Consider the following 8,698-nt stretch of genomic DNA (forward strand, 5'->3'; position numbering starts at 1 on the left):
TTTAATGTCACTAAGCTTGACATATCTTTCTTACCTCACGGGGGTTCATAAATGAAGGTTGCCTTCTTACCCATGGCTTGAAAGCATGATAAGCAAAGTCTCTTGAGGGTAGAGGGTGTACTCTCGGGCTTCGGACCACCTAGCAATGGTTCGTCCAACTTCCTTGGCTCATGTATGTCTCCAATAATCTTGGAGCGTTTTCGGTGGCGTCTCCGAGCCCTCTTCATTTTCCGGAGCACCATCTTCAAGATCCCCGGGGTAGATGTTTCTTCTCCAGTCGAACCAAACATCATTAATTCTTTATTGCTCTCCTCTTGGTCGAACAAACCTTCATATGTATTCGGGTTGAACATTTCCTGCACATATTCATCAACAAGCTCATCAGTAGTGTCTAGAAAGTATAAAGTGTCATCGAAATCAAGAGAATGCCGCATGGCTTCAATAAGGCGGTATGTGAGCTTATCATCTCCAACTCTCAATGTGAGCTCTTCGTCGTCCATGTCATTCAATGCTTTGGAAGTCCGCAAGAACGGTCTCCCAAGTATCAAGGATACATCTGCATCCTCATCGATATCTAGCACTACAAAGTCAACCGGAAAAATGTACTTGTCCACCTTGAATACCACGTCTTCAATGATGCCTCTCGGATGTCGTACCGTTCGGTCCGCCAATTATAAAGTCATCCGAGTAGGCCTACGCTCTCCTAAGCCTAGCTTTTGGAAGAAAAGTATATGGCATGACGTTGATACTTGCTCGTGAATTCGCCAATGCCATTTCCTCACCTAAGTTGCCGATGTTACACGGAATGATGAAGCTTCCCGGGTCTTTCTTCTTGTTCGGCATGTTCTTTTGCAACACCGCCGAGTATGAAGCATCTAGCACCACTGAAGCACTCTGCTCCAATTTTCCTCTTGTTGGTCAATAGGTCTTTCAGGAACTTCGTATACTTAGGCATTTGAGCCAATGCCTCTACAAAAGGAATATTGATGTGGAGTTCCTTGAACAGACTCAGGAACTTTTTATACGGTTTATCCCCTTGGTCATTCTTCAATCTAGAGGGGTAAGGGATTCTTGGCTTGAATGGTGGGGGTGCCACCTCTTTCTTTTTGTTTACTCCCTCCTCAACCTCTACAACCTCGGGTACATGTTCTTTCGGCTTTTCACTAGGAAGCCTCACTTCAACCTCACGACCACTTCTCAAAGTGATCGCCTTCACATGTTCTCTAGGATTGGTTTCCGTGTTGCTTGGTAAACTTCCATGTGGCCTTTCGGAGAGAGACTTCACAATTTGCCCCACCTGATTTTCAAGGTTGTGCAAGGAGGCGGTGTGATTGCGAAGTGTAGCCTCGACTAATTCAAACCTTGTATTTGCCAATTAAACAAATCTAGCCAAGTGCTTCTCCAAATCCGTCATTCGGGTTTCCAAGCCTGAAATTCTGTTTTCCACTTGAGGGGCTTGTTGCTATTGTTGGAAACCCGATGGCCCCATGGTCTTCTGTGGTCCTTGATTACTCCATGAAAAATTGGGATGATTCTTCCAACCTAAATTGTAGGTGTTGCTGTATGGATTCCCTTGAGGTCTCATTCCATTACCTACAAAGCAAACTTTCTCAATTGAAGAAACAACACCAATGACGATTGGGTAATCAGAGGGAGCATGTCCTCAACCACAACCGATGCAATTGGTCATGGCCGCAACTCTATTTGAAGCTATAAGATCTAGCTTCTTACTCAAACTCTCCACTTTGGCCGTCAATGAAGTTACCGCATCAATTTCATGGAGACCGGCCACCTTTTTCTTCTCTCTAGCGTTCCACTGGTAGCTATTTAACCCCATTTCCTCAATCAATTGACGAGCCTCATCGGGGGTCTTGCTACCTAAGGTACCTCCTGCCGGCACATCCAAGAGTTTCCTTGTACTCGGGTTCAAACCATTGTAGAAGGTTTGAACAATCATCCACTCTGAGAATCCTTGTTGCGGACACTTTTGCAAGAGTTCCTTGAACCTTTCCCATGTCTCAAATAGAGACTCCAATTCCAACTGCACAAAGGATGAGATATCATTCCTAAGCTTTGCTGATTTTCTGGGAGGGAAATAACGGGCTAGAAAAGCTTCTACCATCTCCTCCCATGTAGTGATTGATGCTCTAGGTAATGATTGTAGCCACTGTTTGCTCTCCCCTTTAAGGAAAATGGGAAGGCTCAATTTGATGGCATCATCCATCACACCATTTATCTTCAGCATGTCGCACACCTCAAGGAAGATCTCTATGTGACTGTTTGGATCCTCATCGGCCAAACCGTTGAATTGTGCGGACTGCTGCAGCATATGGATGAATGCTGGCTTTAGCTCGAAGTTCTGAGATGTAATTGGGGGACGCACAATACTCGATTGTGTCCCCAACACTAAAGGTCTGGCATAATCGGATAGTGTTCGTTGTTGCTCATTTTGTTCTGCCATGTTTTCAGATCCTTCTACTTCCAAATCAATTTGGATTATCTCTGTTCTTGCACAAGTTCTTTCCCTTTTCTTCTAAGTGTACGTTCAAGCTCAGGGTCTCCTTCAATCAATATTGATGGATTTCCTCGGGTCATAACCCTGGAGCTGCACCAAAAAGAAAAAGACAATCGAGCGATGATAGAATAAGAAGATATGAATTAGAATGTGTGGTGAAATAGCTAAGAAGACAAAGTGCAAAAGTATCTCTAAAGCGACTAGCTCCCCGGCAGCGGCACCAAAAAAACTTGACAAGATCCCCTTGCGTATATCCCGCAAGTGCACGGGTTTGTCGAAAGTAATAATCCCGGGTGAGCGGGTATCAAATCCACAGGGAGTAGGGAGTAAAGACACTTAATTCGATTCTTAGCTATGTGGAATATCAACAATGATAAGTGTAACAATGATTCAATTCTCAACAATTAAAAGCAACAAGTAAGAGAGCAAAAGTAAGGAGGAGGTAAGGCAATCGATAAAGATGGGGTACTCGAATGATGACCTAGGATAATAGCTTCAAGTGCAAGAACTCTCTATTGTGCTTCCTAATTAATGCAATGGTGAGTCGTGGAAATCCTTACATACATAGTCCCAAATCTAAGGTCAACTATGCCTAACTCTATTCATGTCCCGAAGGAGAGATTAAATAACCTCTCAACCACGCACTTGAATAATGTTGCAATGAGCTCTAGGGATTCCAAGTGATAAATCTCTTCCTAATTATAGCTCTAGGGATTCCAGGTGATAAATCTCTTCCTAATTATAGACCTAACCCTTTGGTCCAGGCGGAAGGTCCCTAACCACAATTAAGCCCTAGATACTAAGATCCCCTCAACGCTTCACTCCATTGCACGCGCAACTAAGCCCCAGCGGAGATTCATCCCTTAGACCATTCACTCTATTATGGCCGCAACGAACTCGAAGAACGGAGGTAGAATCTATTACTTCAGAGAGGAAAGGGGACGCTCCTGTACCTCTCGACTCACCCTCTCAACCATATCCAACCTAGCTTTGTCTAACTCTCGTGGTGTGTCACTCACTCACAAGGTTACCAACAAGAACTCTCAACCCTAGTGTCACTCTAGGGGAAATGTTCATACAACCAAGTATTCAAGGTTGGAACTCAAAATAAACATCAATTTATTGAAAGCATAATAAAGAAGTTCAATGAAACGAATACATCCTAGGATTCACAATCACCCAAGTACCCACTAGGGGTTTAGCTCTCATGGAGCTAAGTACAATCAAAGAAATCGAACGTAAAAGCAATGAATCCATAAAGAAACCCCCTCAATGGTCGTGTCGATGGTCTTGTGGAGAGTCCTCTACTCGTCTCAAGGGATCCTTTGTCCGGCCTAGGATACACCTCGCCGGATCGATGGTGACGAAAGCTCTCAAAATAACATTCTTCCAAATGACACGTGATGTCGGAGCCGCAGAACTTCTCCAAAACCCTAGCCAATACCCCTCAAAACCCTAGCCGAAGTCCTATCTCAAGTTGGGGAAAAAATGGAGAAAAGAATACCAAAATCGGGGCTGAATCGGCTTTAAATAAGGCTAGAATTGGGCGACTACATGGGCGTGGATAGTACACGCGCCTGTGCGGAATTTCCACATAGTTGTGGATAATTTCCACACGCCCGTGTGGATTCTCGGTTTCTCTGATTTCTCGGCCGGCTGTGAACAGTGCTGCTACATTGACCTATGTCTTCGCTTTTGACCCTTAGCAAGATTTATTCCAAAATAGGTGCATTATGATCCACATTGGCCTATTTCCTTCATACTCGGCCTCACAACCCTACCTCCATAAAAGTAACATAAAAACACACATATTAGTGTAAAATCTGAGAAAAGTAATGCTCAACATAAGGAATGAACAGTTCACTTTCATATCGCACAAGCACTTATCACTTCTGCTTCCAAATCAGCTGGATTAGACTATTCTTGCACAGGCTCTTTCCCTTTTCTTCTAAGTGTATGTTCATGCTCAGGATCCCCTTCAATCAATATTGAGGGATTCCCTCGGGTCATAACCTTGAGCTGCACCCAAAAAGAAAGAAAAGGAAATTAGAACGATGATAGAATAAGAAGATATGAAATAGAATGAAGATTAAATAGCTAAGAAAACAAAGTAAAAAATATCTCTAAATGCCTACTCCCCGGCAACGGCGCCAAAAACTTGACAAGGTCCCCTTGCATATATCCCACAAGTGCACGGGTTTGTCGAAGTAATAATCCCTGGTGAGCGGGTATCGAATCCACAGGGAGTAGTGAATAAAAATACTTAATTTGATTCTTAGCTATGTGAAAGATCAATGATGATAAGTGTGACAATGATTCAATTCTCAACAATAAAAACAACAAGTAAGAGAGCAAAAGTAAAGAAAGGGGGTAAGGCAATCGATAAAGATGGGGTACTCGGATAATGCTCCGCCTAGGATAATTGTTTCAAGTGCAAGAACCCTCTATTATGCTTCCTAATCAATGCAATGGTGAGTCATGAAAATCCTTAATTACATAGTCCCAAATCTAAGGTCAACTATGCTTAACTCTATACATGTCGCGGAGGAGAAATCAAACAATCTCAACACCTCGCACTCGCATAGAGTTGCAATGAGCTCTAGGGATTCCAAGTGATAAATCTCTTTCTAATTATAGACCTAACCCTTTGGTCTAGCCTGAATAGCTTCCCGAATCCATACTTTCATCGGAGTAATGCAAACGGGCACACGTTCACGTCGTGGATCACTTGCTTCTTCAATGATAGGTACATTGATGGAGCTCTTGTTCTATGTGCATAAGTCGGAATGCTCAAGTGTGACTGCCTTTGTGCCCCTCTAAATGGATGTGCCAAACTCGAATAAGAGGAGATTGGCACACACTCTAGCATCTCACATCGACCTATGTCTTCGCGTTTGAACCTTAGCAAGATTTCCTCCAACATCGGTGCATTGTAATCCACATTGGCTTTTTTCCTTCATACTTGGCCTCACAACCCTACCTGCACGAAAGTAACATAAGAACACACATATTAGTGTAAAAGCCTGAGAAAAGTAATGCTCAACATAAGGAATGAACGCTACACATTCATATCACACAAGCACTTATCACACTCACTCACAAGGTTACCAGCGAGAACTCTCAACCCTAGTGTCACTCTAGGGGAAATGTTCATACAATCAAGCATTCATGGTTGGAACTCACAATAAACATTAATTAATTGAAAGCATAATAAAGAGATTCAATGAAACAAATACATCCTAGGGTTCACAATACCCAAGTACACACTAGGGGTTTAGCTCTCCATGGAGCTAAGTACAATCAAAGAAATAGAATGTAAAAAGCAATGAATCCATACAAAAAAACCCCTTGATAGTCATGTTGATGGTCTTGTGGAAAGTCCTCTACTCGTCGTCCAAGGATTCCGTCATCCGGTATAGGATACGCCTCGACAGAAGCTCCCCTACCAAACTTCTTCCTCAGGAATGACGATGTCGGAGCCGTCGAACCTCTCCAAAACTTGGCCAATACCCCTCAAAACCTAGCCGAAGCCCTCTCTCAAGTTGGGGAAAAGATGGAGAAAAGAATACAAAAATTGGGGCTGATTCGGCTTTAAATAGGGCTGGAATCAGGCGACTACACGGGCGTAGATGCTTCACGCGCCCGTGTAAAATTTCCACACGGGCATGGATAATTTCCACACGCCCGTGTGGATTCACTGAACTCCTATTTTCTCGGCCGACTGTGAACAGTGTTGTTACAGTACTTGCTACCGTATTGCTACAGTGCTCTGCTACAGTATCCGGCTTGAATAGCTTCCTGAATCCATACTTTTATCTGAGTAATGCAAACGGGCACACGTTCACGTCGTGGATCACTTGCTTCTTTAATGATTGGTGGAGCTCTTGTTCTATGTGCAAAAGTCAGAATGCTCAAGTGTGACTGCCTTTGTGCCCCTCCAAATGGATGTGCCAAACTCGAATAAGAGGAGATTGGCACACACTCTAGCATCTCACATCGACCTATGTCTTCGCGTTTGAACCTTAGCAAGATTTCCTCCAACATCGGTGCATTGTAATCCACATTGGCTTTTTTCCTTCATATTTGGCCTCACAACCCTACCTGCACGAAAGTAACATAAGAACACACATATTAGTGTAAAAGCCTGAGAAAAGTAATGCTCAACATAAGGAATGAACGCTTCACATTCATATCACACAAGCACTTATCATACCACCTATGAAGTATGAAGCTACTCTCATAAGTCGGCTACTAGGTATGCCCTAATGAGAGAAAGAGCTATCTCATGGGATGAGTGAAATCTACTACCCAGTAGAAAGAGCTACTGCCTCAAAAGTGTGAAAGCTACCTTAGCGGCCACTTTGGAAAGTGCTACCTTAGAGGATGGTAAAGCTACTATAATCTCCTTGGTTTGTTTTGTTTTGTAGATAAATAAGTCCCTTATTCTTAGAACTTTGAGGAGTATATTTTGGGTTGACTTGAGTTAGTTTACACAGAATTACATGATTTCGAGTTTGTTGTCTTTTTCTTTATTCAAGTTTTTAGCTAGAGCAATGATTTTTCATATTTGGTGTTGAAATTCCCTTAATTGTAGAATGCTTCCCTTGCGTTCTTTTGCTGAACCTAAGGCCAAGCACTTTCAATATTTCCTTCCTTCTTGCTTCAATATTTTATTTTTCCTTAGGACAAGAAAAATCTTAAGTGTGGGGAAGTTTGACAAGTGTTTGCGTATTAATAATGCCAAGTATTCTTTTCTTACAATGTGCATTACTTTTCTCAGATTTTATCACTAATACATGTGTATTTGTGTTCTTTTTGTGCATGTAGGGTTGTGGAGACAAGTTTGAAAGAAAGAAGCAAAAGTAGGTCGTGAATGCATGTTGTTCATGAAATATTGAAGTGAACAAACGTGAATACAGAAGTCAAGTGAACATATAAAGTGGAGGGGCACAAAGGCAGTTACACTCATGTGTTCTTACTTGTGAAAAGCTACCAAGATTGTCATCAAATGTGATTTTGTTGAAGAACCAACGTGATCTACCACATGAATGTGTGCCTATTGATGTGGCCTCGATGAAAAGTGTGGATTAGGGAGTATTTTGGCATAGTATTATAGCAATTTAGTGTAGCAAAGCACTGTATCAAATTCATGTGGCCTCGATGAAAATCCACAGGCCCATGTGGATGCCCAATTCCAGCCTATTTAAAGCCACGATTTCAGCCAATTTGGGGATCCTTCTTTCCATCCTTTCTTCATCTTTTTCCCATCTTTGGTGGCATCCGCGGATAAGGTTTAGAGAGGCTTTGGCAAGTTTTTTGGGGTGGTTCTATGGCCTTCAACATTACTTTGCTCCGAAAAAGAGTTATTGGGGGAGATTTCATTGGCATGGACTCGGCTAGGTGTGTTGTAGGCTTAACAAGGGAACCTTTGAAGAAGACAAGGCTACTCTACAAGACCATCGACACGAACACTAATCGGGTTTTATTCATGGATTGTATATCTTTACTTTTGATTTCATTATTGATTGTATTGTGCTCCATGGAGAGCTAAACCATTAGAGGGTACTTGGACTTGTTAACCCTAGGATGTTATTGTTTGTTGAACTTTTATTTTGTTTTCTTTAATTGATGTCTTTAATTGAGTTCCGATCTTGAATGCTTGTTGAATTGTGACAATGCTCCCCGTAAGTGCACGGGGTTGTCGAAGTAATAAATCCCAGGTGAGTGGGGTATCGTATCCACAGGGAAAAGGGAATAAAAAAATACTTAATTTGTTTCTTAACTATATGAAAGTTGAATAGTAATATGTGTGACAAGATTCAATTATCAAAAGTAAAGCAACCCAAAAGAGAGCAAAAGTAAAGGAGAAGGTAAGGCAATCGATAAAGATGGGGTACTCGGGTATCGATCCGCCTAGGAAAATCGTTTCAAGTGCAAGAACTCTCTATTATGCTTCTTAACTAATGCAATGGTGAGTCAGGGAAATCCTTTTAATGCATGGTCCCTGAATCTAGGGTTAACCAAGCCTAATCCTCTACATGTACCCCGGAGGAGAGGTTGAACAACCTCTCAACCACGCATCAGTAAGAATGATTGCATTGGGCTCTGGGGATTCCAAGTGATAAATCTCTTCCCTAATTGTAGACCCTAACCCTTTGGTCCAGAAGAAAGGTCCATAACCAT

At 42.3% G+C, this 8,698-nt stretch overlaps 1 non-coding gene across 1 annotated transcript; it reads left to right on the forward strand.

Annotated features, from left to right (window-relative positions):
- The first annotated feature begins 1,967 nt into the window (after nt 1-1,967).
- LOC120253472 lies at nt 1,968-2,074 on the forward strand. The gene has a single exon (XR_005534287.1). It is a non-coding gene; the product is annotated as a small nucleolar RNA R71 (small nucleolar RNA).
- The last annotated feature ends 6,624 nt before the right edge of the window (nt 2,075-8,698 follow it).

The sequence above is a fragment of the Dioscorea cayenensis genome, unplaced genomic scaffold (assembly GCF_009730915.1).
Source record: "Dioscorea cayenensis subsp. rotundata cultivar TDr96_F1 unplaced genomic scaffold, TDr96_F1_v2_PseudoChromosome.rev07_lg8_w22 25.fasta BLBR01000095.1, whole genome shotgun sequence".
Lineage (NCBI taxonomy): Eukaryota > Viridiplantae > Streptophyta > Magnoliopsida > Dioscoreales > Dioscoreaceae > Dioscorea > Dioscorea cayenensis.